Here is a 13,480-nt window from a genome sequence, read left to right on the forward strand (position 1 = left end):
TCAGCCCCCTTTATGACAAAAGTGGTCATCATCAAACCATGATGGACAAACCATAACTATATATATCAAATAGTGGCACAACTATAATGATTGTTATGAATATTTCTAATTCTAATGAATAAATGAATATGTTCATTCATTCACTGAACAGTTACTAGCAAATAATTGACAATGTTCAAAACATTCACAAGAAAATTAAATGTCCTCATCTAGATGACTGAAGCTGGCAAAGTGTATTTCTCAGGTTAATAGATGATGGTGCCATAGGTCATACTAATAGCATTGACTAGCAAGTTTCAGGCATTTATTCAGAATTGAAGGTTATTATGCAATAGCCCAAACTTTTTATGGGACAGCAAGAGATGACAGGCATGGTTTGAGCCAAAGACCACTATGATGACAGTCTCAAGCACATGCCACGTCAGGATAAACTAGGTCATCTTAGATATATGTGTTAATCTAGTCATATATGAGACTTTGTCAATTAAAAAACAACTTTACACTAAGAACATTAACCAAAACATAACCAATTTTAGTCAGGATATTTAGAATACATTTAAACCTTAAATTTCCATTCAAGTTCTAATTCATATTCAATAAAATGAAAATCAATATCACTTCAATGATTAATGAACAAACAAAAATGCTACTAAGATAATTTAAGCAAATTTTATACCAAAAATGAAATGAAATCACAAATGAGCAGTAACACAGTGGCATCAAGAGAATTACTTCCCCACCTTTATACAAACAAATCAGCAGGTAACAAAAACAATAAATTAAAAATAAACTAAAAAAATGGAAATAAATTTGTTACAATGAAATTTAAAAAAAAGTGCACACATTCAACGTAATCCCCAGTCAAGAAAATGCATTCTTGTAGATCCTGTAACTTTAAACCATTTTTTTTACTTCATTGTCATCCAGTTTGGGTGGCTTGTAAAGAGCATCATCTATTATAAAGCTGGAGAGAGAAATGGTGAGAGATACATAAGTAGCAGAAATTATTTTTTTGAAAGTTAATGCCTCCATTATGGAGCTGATGATAATCTAATAATTTCTTATTTCACTTATTTCTTAGAATGCTTCATTATTGCCAGTAGTCTTTTCAGTAACGTTTGCACAATCAAATCAAGTTCTTCAATTAATGGTCCAGCTAATGATTTCTTCATACGATGGTGCTCTTTAGTGAATACAAAGAAACATGCAATTATATTTTTTAAAACTATAATGGTCAAACCTGAGTTTTCATTGCGAGGACAATCAGGTAGTTATTTTTTTTTAACTGTCAATTTTCTAGGAAAATAACTAGACATGTTTTTGAAATACTAGCCCAGTTTCCATTCAATTAGCAACTTTTTTATTCTTGACCACACGAAGAGTTTGCAAGCTAATAGGAGAAAGACCTGGGTGTTTAGTGATAGATCAATCAGTGAGTGGTATTTTACAAAAAGCCTTCTAAGTAATTCAAAGGTGAAATACAGTTGAAGTTGTTCAAAACACAAAAAACATACTACATCTAATTATTAAATTCCTCACTTACCTATACCACAATAAGTTCAAAGGAACTGTACCAGCATGCCAGATTGCATGAGCATCAAATGTCCAAAAAAAGGGTGGGAAATCCCCTAACTCTAGAGCCACTAAGAGGTTGAGTCCAATGATCACACAAATACATTTCCATACATATGGTCTTGATTTCCAATGGTATAAACTCCACAGTATCCAACCTATTCCATTCACAGCTCCTGAACAAAAAATCAATAACATTTTTTTTTGCTTGACATACATTTTTTTATTCAATTCAAAATATTTTTATTATTTTTTTAAATAATAAATATAGTAATTAAAAATACTTACCGACACCAATATTCATCTTCATATTGTAGCCATAATCAAAATGAACAAAGGCTAGATAGTAAATGTGGTAAGCATACAGGCCAAACAATCCTGCAGCAATGAATGACAAAGTAGATTTTCTTTCAGGGCCTATAACCCTATTAATGAAAAAAAAAAAAAAAAAAATTAAATAAATCTAAACAGAAAACATTAGAAAAGAGACAGTATATAAGGTCATATCATTTAACACTAAGATTGCTTCTGCATTTTTTGTTGCCCCCATACCTGCCCAGTGTGGTAGATGGTATACCAGAGGTGCCCACGAAAATGCTTTAAAGACCAGCTTAAGTGCCAACTTGATTTAACTGTTATAGAAGAGAGCACATGGCAGCAGGCAGCTTCAGTACAAGACAGATGGAGATTTATTACAAAAGTCACGGGATACATCTTTGAGACCAATTAAAATTTATTTCACTATTCTTATCTATTATACAATGGAAGGGTTACATATTTTGTATCAGGTTACTTTAAAACAGTTTATAAGCTTACCTACAAAATAAAGAAACAATGTTGTAGATGACTAATCCAAAGGCACTAAAGTAATCCATTTTCTGTGTATAAAAGAACAAATATAATTTAAGAAAAGAAAACAAAATATTGCACAAACAAATTTCACAATCTACTTTAATGACTGAATTTAAAAGCTGCAAAATATCAAAAGAAAAAATAAAAAGAAAGAAGTATATTAGTAGTTAAGCTTTAATAAAACAAAAACAAGCTTTCATATTTAATATAATTGAATATGTAGCATAGGTATGGGCATTTGAACTAGGAAAATAATAAATTATAGTTATAATGTTTTTTGTTTGATGTAATGCACAAATTGTAAGACAAATTTCCATACGGACAATAAAGATTATTATTATTATTATTATTATAAATAGAACTAGGTTTACACAAGGCAAACATTTTCTACAATCATCAACAAACCTCAGTCAAAGGTGTGTCTCGTGTATGGAATGCAGTAGCACATAGCCACGTAAAGAAACCAACCTGCAATAGTTCCAAAATGTAGATTTAAAGATGTCAAAAAATAACTATGAGAGCTCTTTAATGCTTTGAACTTGAAAGAAAGTGCAGTTTAACTACAGTATTTACCACAGCATTGCCGTGCCACACATAGAACATTGGTGATGATGCTGGGACCAAAGATCTATAGTACAATATAGATATATGGCTCAAACAGTTCAAGAGAGAAAACACCATAGAAGCTGGCTCTTGTATACCCAGGTATCTGACAAATGGCCACTAACAAATACAAGAAAAATATTTTTAAAATTTTAATTGCATGTATTTTAAATTTTTAAAAAAAAATTACACTGGGCATTATTGATAAATATAATACCCGTATCTTACAATATAATCATCAATGTCTCCCATTTCATACAAAAACCTGTGCAATTAACATTTGTTAATTGTTATCATTCTGTTAACAAATATAGCACTTGATTAGAATTTTCACATGAAAATATTATCCTTTTAGTTAACAATAAATGTAAAAATACTTAGTGTACTAATAGTTGTCAATTGACACCCGACTCGAACAGGGTTGTGTTTACTGAGCTGAAAACCTTCTGACACATACCCCCTTCCCCACAAATGAGATTGGACCATAGCGCTCTGAGCATGCTATAAGCATGAAATTAGTGCTATATAAAAGCTATTATTATTATTATTTCAAAACATCAGAGGCTCAATTTTTTTCCCTTTTTCTGGCATCTGGTGTATTTACCATCTGTGATCAAGGACCCATCCTTTATGCTTGCCCTTAAAGTGGCTCTCTCCTGTGTTTTTTTTTCCAATGGTTGAAATCAATCTAGAAAAATGTTTTTGTCACTCTCACATACATCAGTATATCTTAATAGTGGATGACTTGCAGCTATTCTGCCCTCCGTTACACCTCCATATCTTGTGAAAGCCAGCCCAGTGGCATTAGATCCACATGTCCAAGCCATCCTAAATGTCTACTGTAGATAACAGTGACACCTTGCTCTTTACAAGACTTCCTGGTTGGTGATTCTATGTTGTCACCAAACTTTCAGAATGCCCCTTTAGCATCAGAGTAAAATAATAAAAGTAAAATTGTATTATCTTCTTATCTTATATAATACAGACGTTACTTCAAAAAAGAAGATGATTACGTCCTACGCGTCATGCATTTAGTCATGCATATTAACCAATGACTTAAATTCAGCCAAGTCACTGGTTTTCCTGGCTAGCTCAGGCAACCCGTTCCATGCTCTAATAGACAGAGCACTAGTGAAGAAGGAGTGTTTGTACAAATTTGTCCTAGCATATGGGACAAGGAATGTGCCTTTATCTTTGTGTCTTTCAGAGTATTTTATTAAATTTTGTTTTTGTATTTGAAGATTATGGTTCAGTGTTTTATGTATGATTGCTACTTTACTTTTGAGCCTTCTGTCCTGAAGGCTTTCTAAATTTAGTGATTTTACTAAAGGTGTTACTCTAGTCAAATGTGAATATTCGTTTGTTATGAATCTCACTGCTCTATTTTGTGTCTGTTCCAGTTTTTTAATGTTTTCTTGAGTTGAGGGGTCCCAAACGAAGGATGCATATTCTATTATTGGCCTAACCAAGGTTAAATAACATTTTAGTTTTATGTTCTTATTTGATTTATAGAAATTTCTTTTAATAAATCCTAATGCTTTGTTTGATTTTTTTGTAGTTTCATCAATATGTGGATTCCATGACAGTTTTTCATTTATTATAACACCTATGTATTTTGCGTTTTTAGTCTGTGTTACTGGTTTGCCATGAATAAGATAAGTGGAATTAATTTGTTTTAATTTTTTTGTTACTCTTAACAACTGACATTTTTCTGGGTGGAAAGACATGCTCCAATTTGATTCCCATTTCTGTAATTCATCTAATTCTCTTTGTAAAATATCTGTGTCCTGTGTTGTTTTTATTGTTCTATATATTATGCAATCGTCTGCAAATAATCTGACTTTTGTTCCTGAAGTAATGCAATTTGGTAAATCATTTATGTAAATTAAAAATAGTAGTGGACCCAAGACTGTTCCTAGAGGTACACCTGAGTTTACTGTTATCGGTGTTGATTTAGAGCCATTTATTATTACAGTTTGTTCTCTCCCTATCAGAAAATCTTTAATCCACTGATGCAGTGAACCATTAATGCCGAAATATTTTAATTTTTTTAAGCAAACTATGGTGGTGGACTTTGTCAAAAGCCTTAGAAAAATCTAGTAAGATAGCATATATTTGTTCACTATTATCTAAACCTTTTGAAAAATCATCAATTAGTCCTATCAGTTGTGTTTCACATGATCTATATTTCCTAAAGCCATGTTGGTATGGTGTGAGGACATTATTGTCTAAGTGGTTTATGATGTTGCTACATATTATGTGTTCTAGGATTTTACATGTGATGCTGGTAAGTGATACTGGTCTGTAGTTTCCTGGGTCAGATTTTTCTCCTTTTTTATATAGGGGGGTGACATTAGCTTCTTTCCAGTCCTTTGGTACTCTGCCCTGGTTAAGTGAAGCCTGAAAGAGTATTTTGAACACTGGGGCTAGCTCATTGCTTAGTTCTTTGAGTAATCTAGCTGGAATACCATCAGGTCCAGAAGCTTTATTTGGTTTGGTGTTGGCTAATAGTTTTTGAATTCCATTTTCTTGTACTACTATATCTTCTATGTTGTTTACTTGGTTCAAATTCAGTAATATGTCTTTGTCTCCTGGGGCTGAGAATGCTGATGCAAAGTATTTGTTTAGGATGTTTGCTTTAGTTTCATTATCATTATGTATTATGTTATGTTCATCTTTTAATGGCGCTATGCCTGTTGTTTCCATTTTCTTAGACTTAATGTATGACCATAGGTTTTTGTTATCTTTAGATACTACATTGTTTATGTATTCACTCTGCAGCTGTCTGCTTACTTTTTGGGTTAAGTGTTTAATTTTTATATACTTTTTGTAAATTCTTTCTATATTAGTTTCTTTAAATTTTCTATATAGGTTTTCCTTCTGTTTACAAAGCTTCTTTAGTCTTTTATTAAACCAGCATTTATTTATTTTGTTTGATGTGTATTTAGTTGGTATATGATTTTCTATAATGCTTTTAAGATGGTTTTTAATGAAATTCCAGAGGTCATCGACTGGTTGGTTAATGTCTTTTTCTAATAAGAATGTTTGTTCAAAGTTTAATGCAGCTTGGTGTAGTTGTGTCAGGTTACATTTATTCCAGAGTAAGATTTTTCTTTTGGGTTTTGTATTGGCTACTGCTTTTATCTGACTGTGTATTTTTATGATCTCATGGTCTGATAGACCAGGGATAATTTCATAATCAACTACTAATCCAGGTCTGTTGGTTAAGAAGAGATCTAATGTGTAGAAGAGATCTAATGTCTAATAATATTAGTTGAGGTCACATAATTCACATTTGTCTAAACACACCCCTTTTGTGCAGACGCAAATCATGATGGCCTCTAACAAGAATTCAGATATTCAAATTGATTAAATTATATTTTATTAAATTTTGACAAAAATTTTATGCTAAGCAGCAACAATTTTTAAAAAAGTCGAATTAAAAACATAATGTCAATTAAATCTTTAAATTCCTGACAAGAAATTCCATTTTTCTTGTATCATATAAGTATCAGTATTGAGACTCCCCCTCAATTTTATAAGAAAACTTTTTTGTAACAAAGTCTGCAAAATTTAATTCTGATTACACATTTTCCCACTTTTTTTCAAATTCATTTTTAGAAAAAAAAGCTGTGCTATTATTATTATGGGAGTCAAATTGTATTGATTGCCCTACAATCCAAAATATTAGATACAGAAAAAATTTTAAGAGACATTATAAGAAGTCAAATTTTCATTTACCTTGCCAAAAAACTGGGGCACTTGGCTGCCATCACGCTGAAAAGCATCAACAGTAGTCCACATACAATGGTACCTGCATTCATCTAAACACGTCCAATGCAGTAAGTTCATATAAAGTGGCTGGGTTGAGCTAAATTCTGTCTCATCTGTACAGTTTTTGGTTAAGCAACTTTGAATGCATTTTCCAAAAACATAAGATCTGTCTCCATTGGAAGCATGCACAAATGTTACAAGTCCTAAGGCACTAATACAAGATAGCAGTGGATAATTGAAGTTCCAAAGTATATCTTTCATCCTGAGAATTAACAATGTGGAAAAAATCTATAAGCCTAATTTGAACATGAAAAGTTACTCAAACTTTGATGTTCACTGTCGACTATGCAGGGAATCAGACTGTTTTGCATGTCTTGTATAAGTGAGCTAGAAATAGTGCCATAAGCTCCCACAGAAGGGTCCGTTATATGATTTTCTCCAAATCAGCTTCTCTTAAATATATATCTTGCACTATAAGAAAGCGACTAATATATCAGGTTTTACAATAATTTTGATTATTAAATTATTATATAATTTATGTGAAAATGCCAACAAAATTTGTAGATAAAACCTAAGTGTTGAATGATGTTAAAAATTTCAAAAATAGGGAAACAAAATTACAGTAGGCCCACAACTACTGCAACAAAAACAAGCGTACTTTTTTTATATGTAGTTCTATTTTAGAGATTCTCCTATTTGCACAGCCTGCCAACTTCTCTACCACAACATCCTAGAATACTCTTTCATTTTGCATTTCGGCAAGAATTTTAGATTTTTTTTTTTGTGTTATCACAATCTCATAAAGCATGTAATAGATCCTTTATTTGGCATACTTTTTGTTTTTTAATGGCTCTGTATCTGTAATCTAGATTAGATTTAAATTTTATGCAATAATTATAATTATTTTTATGAATGTCCAGCAGTTATAGATCTAATAATAAATTATAAGAAAGCACTTGATTTAGGCCTACTAGATGGCAGCATGGTCGTGTGGTATGCGCCCGGACAGTCTTCTCTGTGATCCCGGGTTTTTAATGCTGCTATGGGCATTCAATGCTGTCCCATTAGAGCTAAAATGTAGTATTAATAATCTTCAATTTGGAAGTAATATTATATCCAATTAATTTAAAAAACCCAACTACAATTATAATTAAGCAAAAATCTATAATCTATGTTTCTACTATAATCTATAGACATTTAGATCTAAAGATAAAGTAATTTTAGATCTATCTTCCTAATTATGATTTCAAAATCTATAAAAAGTAATATGTCGACTATACTATATATCTGGATCTAATTGATCAATCAATTTGGCAAGGAAAAAAAAAATGTTGTGCATAGAGTTCCACAAGTATGTTTGCGCTAATAATGCACTACTAGGAAAAGATGTGTGTCTGAGAAAAACACTTCTAAATTCTAATATATAGAGAATATAGAGACTAGATCTAGCCCTTGACAAACTATTTTATTATTATCTTAACTATTACTATAAATTATATTTAACTAGATTTAGACTCTAGTAACTAGTCTAGAAGACTTAGTCTAACTCTAAGTCGTTTAAGTTTAGACTAGAGTTGACTAGAGATATCTAATATAATTTATAGATCTAGAAAATCTATCTATTAATCTATATATTATATATCTAGACTAGCTAGATCTATTCTAATTCTAGATCTAGATAAAGATTAAATAGAGTAGTTTATTAATACCGACATTACATGAATCCGAACAAATCAAATAGCTGTTTTTGTGGTCATTACATCTTTATTTTGATATTTAATATGAAACTAGCATGCTGTATAATGTGCATGTCCATTTTCCAATGATTCTGACCAAATTACCTTCCATTTAGCTGTCTTTTTATGTAAAAAAAAAGAATTTCAAATTTGTAAGTCAAGTTGTTGTTTTTTCCTATGTTACCAGGATGACCTTACCTCTTCCTAGGGTTAAGACTATATTTTTTGGTTGGCTAAATCTATGCTAATGAGTTCGCCAACATTTATTCTGTTTTTGGAGCTGATTTATTTGGTTCATAAGCCAAGTTGTTGATTCCATCAAAAAAAAATTAATAGGGTGTTTGTATTAACTTACGATTTTTTTACCAAAATTTATTTCAAACAGCCAGTTTTGGACATCAATGTTAATGATCTTATATTATATTTGTTTGTTTGTTGTTGTTTTTTTATAGAGAATAAATGGGCAAATGTTTGGAGTGAGCTTGATACATTGAATGAAGTTAAATGCCTAGATCTAGACCTACTAGCAGTGGCGTAGCGTCCACAGTCTTTTCAGGGCCCACACCCCATGGGCCAGATTTACTGCTAATGCAACATAAGCTCTAGCTTAGAGTCTCCAAGAAATACTTAGTAGTTATATATAATATCTGGACTTATAGAGGGGCCCCATATCTCAAATAGCTTAAGGCCTTTTCAGCTCTAAATACGGCACTACATGGCCGGTTACAACAAAGTGGGGGAAAAAAATAACTGCTATTTTGTAAAAAAAATGGTTAAAACATTCAAAATTTCCTTAAATTATCCTAAACTTTATATTAACTTGAAAACATTAATCTGTGTTGTCAGCTAGAGTCAGTGTAACGAACTGTTTTAATCAGGTTCATCGTAATGTGGTGACAGTGTGTTGGTGGTGATGTTTGGGTCCCACCAATACTCCTTTCTTTTTTTTCCCCTCTATGTTAATTAAACCGTTCAAATGTTTTTTTTTAAGTAAGCATCTTTTTTTTTTTCATTTTTCTATTTTATCAGAAATCTAGATTTAGACTTAAAATTAGATATTAAACAAGCAAAAGAAGAAACATCTTATTCTGTTTGTTACATATGGAAACATAAAAAATGTTGACTTTTTAGCTACTTGTCGAGACTGAATTGGGGAGAAGGTTTATAACAAAACTTTTTAAAATAGAGCAATAATTATATTTAATAATAATAATAATAATTTTATTTATAAAGCGCTGTTAACAAACAAAATGTAGGCTCAAGGCGCTGTAACAACATTACAAACAAAAACACGAGAGCTAAAATGACAGTTAATCTAAAAAAGTTTTAAACAGATAGGTCTTAATGTTCTTCTTAAAAGTGGTGTAGCATGTTGTCTGTCTGAGATCAATGGGGAGTGAGTTCCAAACCTTTGGTCCGTGAACTGAAAAAGCATGCAGACCGTAGCTTTTGAGGGAGAAACGTGGCACTACTATAAGCGTTGAGTCCATTGAGCGCAGGGCTCTCTGGGGGACATATGGAGTAATCAGTTCGCTAAGGTACAAGGGCATCTCATTGTTATATATACACTGATGACAAAGTGTGGCGACCTTGTAATCGATTCTCGCTTTCACGGGAAGCCAATGGAGCGTGCGCAAGAGCGTAGTAGCAGAATCTTGTCTAGTTGTTTTAAGGACTATTCGAGCGGCGTTGTTCTGTATATGTTGCAGCTTGGCTATTTTGTCATCAGGTATACCTGCTAGCATGGCGTTGCAGTAGTCAAGGCGGGAGAGTATGAATGCCACAGCTAGCGTTTTTGTTGACTCTGTTGTTAAATATGGTCGGATCTGGCCTAATCTGCGCAGCTGCAGATAAAGACCCTTGCAGAGCTGACTTATTTTTTTGTGTGGGTCGAAAGATAGTGTTGAGTCGAAGAAAACTCCAAGATTCCGCACTACATGGACAAAAGGAACATGGCAGTTCGTGATAAAGAGAGAATCTGTGCTTTCAACTTTTGAGACATTGTTCCTAGTGCCAATCTTAATTATTTCTGCCTTGTCTTTGTTCATCTTAAATTTATTTTCAACCATCCAATCGCTCACCCTTGCAACGGTACTACTGATTTTCTCTGCCAGATGCGACACCTCTGAGGGTACTGATGAATCGTATAACTGTGAGTCATCGGCAAAGAAATGGTATAAGATGCCGGTTGGCTGTAAGACACCGCTGAGTGGATATGTGTACATAGTGAACAGTACTGGGCCTAGAACTGATCCTTGGGGTACTCTGTACTTCAAAAGTAAGCTTGTTGATTCCGTCCCGCTAACAACGACACTTTGGGTGCGTTCCGTCAGGTAGGATCCAAGCCACTTTAGGACGACTCCTGCTAAACCAAAAGTTGCAGAGAATCTGGCCATCATAATTTCATGGTCTAGCGTATCAAAGGCTGCGGACAAGTCCAGCTTGGAAAGAATTGATATGTGGCCTTTGTCGGAATTGTGAAGTAAGTCGTTTAGTATCCTGACCACTGCTGTCTCTGTGCTACGGCACTTCCTATATGCAGATTGAAATTCTTCCAAGAGACAGTACTGTTCAAGATGAGAAAGAATTTGCGTTAACACGATGCGCTCCAGAAGCTTTGACAGGAAGGGAAGATTTGATACCGGGCGATAGTTTTTTAGACATTCCGGGTCAAGACTGGATTTCTTTAATAAGGGCCTGACAAGTGCATGCTTAAATTGCTGTGGTACAATGCCTGAAGTCAGTGAAGAGTTCACAATGTTAGTAATTGTAGGTACAAGCTCATCTAAACATTCAAGGAGCAAGGAAGTTGGAATAGGATCAAGGTCACATGACTTATTTGGCATCTTTAAAATAGTACTTTTGACATAATCTTCAGATACACCCAGAAACTCGCAAAAAGGAGTATTTTGAAAAATTGCAGAGTGGTCAAGCTGTGATGAGAGGGATGGCATGCCATTTCTAATCTGCTCAATCTTCCCAATGAAGAATCTATTGAAGGAATCAGGAAGTTCAGATACTGGGATAGAAGACGGCAAACGTTCATTATTTGCTCCCCCTAACATTTCAGCGGTGATCCTAAATAGCTCCTTTGAAGAATCAGAAGTTTCGAATTTTTGTCGAATATATAACTGACGGAATATTTATCATGGAATAGTGTCTTTCACTTGAATGGCTGCTTAATCGACTGGTATATGCCCTGGACAGCCATTCGGATGGTCTCGGGTTTATACCCTGAGGCAGCATTAATGCTGCTTGTTTTCCAAGTGCATCGTCAAAAAAAAAGGATAGGCCTACTAATGACTTCACTTCATCAACAAGCTTACCAAACATACAGACAACATGATCAATCAACGGTTGATGATGCCAACAAGGAGCACATTAAAAAAGTAAAGAAGTTGACAATAACTGACGGAAAGTAATTCATCGCATAGTGAATGTTAGTTTCAACTTTAGAAAGCAACAATCTTTCATTTAGTGGTTATCGCAAAGAGTATCATTTAGTTGACATAAGTAACAACGACTATTTCTTAGCAGTACATTAATTCTTAAGACAAAAAAAAACTTTATCTCGACCCACAGATTCAAAACGAGATTATAATAAACCTGTTGGGCAATGCAATTTTAGCAAAAATATTAAAGGAGATCCAATCTATGCCATTTTTCTCTATCACGGTTGACAGCATTCAAGAAATATCAAAAGTTTATGAAATAAGCATTATTTTCTAAAATTATTTTGTAAGCTCCGATGACGAACTACCCAAAGATATTGCAGAGTCATTTGTAGGTTTTTTATATTTGTGAGAGCCAGAAGTCTGCAGAATTGACTGAAGTAATGAAATATCACCATCTTTCTTTAAATTACTTACGATGCCAAGGCAACTGTGGTTTTCCTATATGAGTGGATAGTAGTACAATATAGCCTTCTTTCTAGCATTGTTTCAACAAAAGAAGCCGCTTATGCATTATGTTCACTGTGCTAAACAGTACTTCAACATGGTCTTCAATGATTCTGTCAGCTGTGTTCATGAACTTGTATTGAAATGTCTTTGATTAAATGTACCGATACATGCAAACTACTCAAATACTCAAAATTTTTTTGTCATAAAAAAAAATTGCTATAAAGGGGGGGGGGCGCGCCCATCAACATATTCTTGAACCCGGGCCCACAGGTACCTTGCTACGCCATTGCCTACTAGATAGAACTAGATTTATATAGAGAGAGCTATTTAGGCAAGAATGGCCATCCTAGTCTATTTAATGAATACACAAAAAACAAACATTCAACACACATCTAATCATGCAAACATAAAATAAGTCTAAAAGTCCGTGTAGAAGTCACTATCCCAGTGACCTAATTTTGGTAGAATAAGTGTGTTCATATTTTTATTTTTTGTGTTCATATTTATGCATTATAATTTAAAAACATCTTTATGATGTCATGTGAGGGGCTCTTAAAATTTAGTTAATATCAATGTAGAATTAAAATCTGAGTTTATTGATGCTAAAATATAGAGACTGTTTGAAATAAATTTTGGTGTTTGGAATCAAATAATGTGGGACAAAATGTGTTCGAGATTAAAATTCAGATTCAGATTAAAATCTTGAGTTTATTAGATGCTAAAATATAGAGACTGTTTGAAATAAATTTTGGTGTTTGGAATCAAATAATGTGGGAAAAAATTTGTTTGAATTAAATGAAAATGACCTTAAATATAACAAATATAGCTTAAGGGTACAAATATAAGTAGTCATCCTTATTCTCCTTAAACTAAAGAAGATTTTGATACTTCATTTTCTTTTCTATGTGAGGTATGTCAAACCATTATCCATTATCAAATAATGCGCTGTCAAATTCAAACTTTGAATTTTTGGCCTACTGAAATCCTATTTTTGCTGTTTAAATACCATAAAAATGAAAAATTTAAATATAAACTACTCTA

The sequence above is a fragment of the Biomphalaria glabrata genome, chromosome 1, assembly GCF_947242115.1.
Source record: "Biomphalaria glabrata chromosome 1, xgBioGlab47.1, whole genome shotgun sequence".
Taxonomy (NCBI): Eukaryota; Metazoa; Mollusca; class Gastropoda; family Planorbidae; genus Biomphalaria; species Biomphalaria glabrata.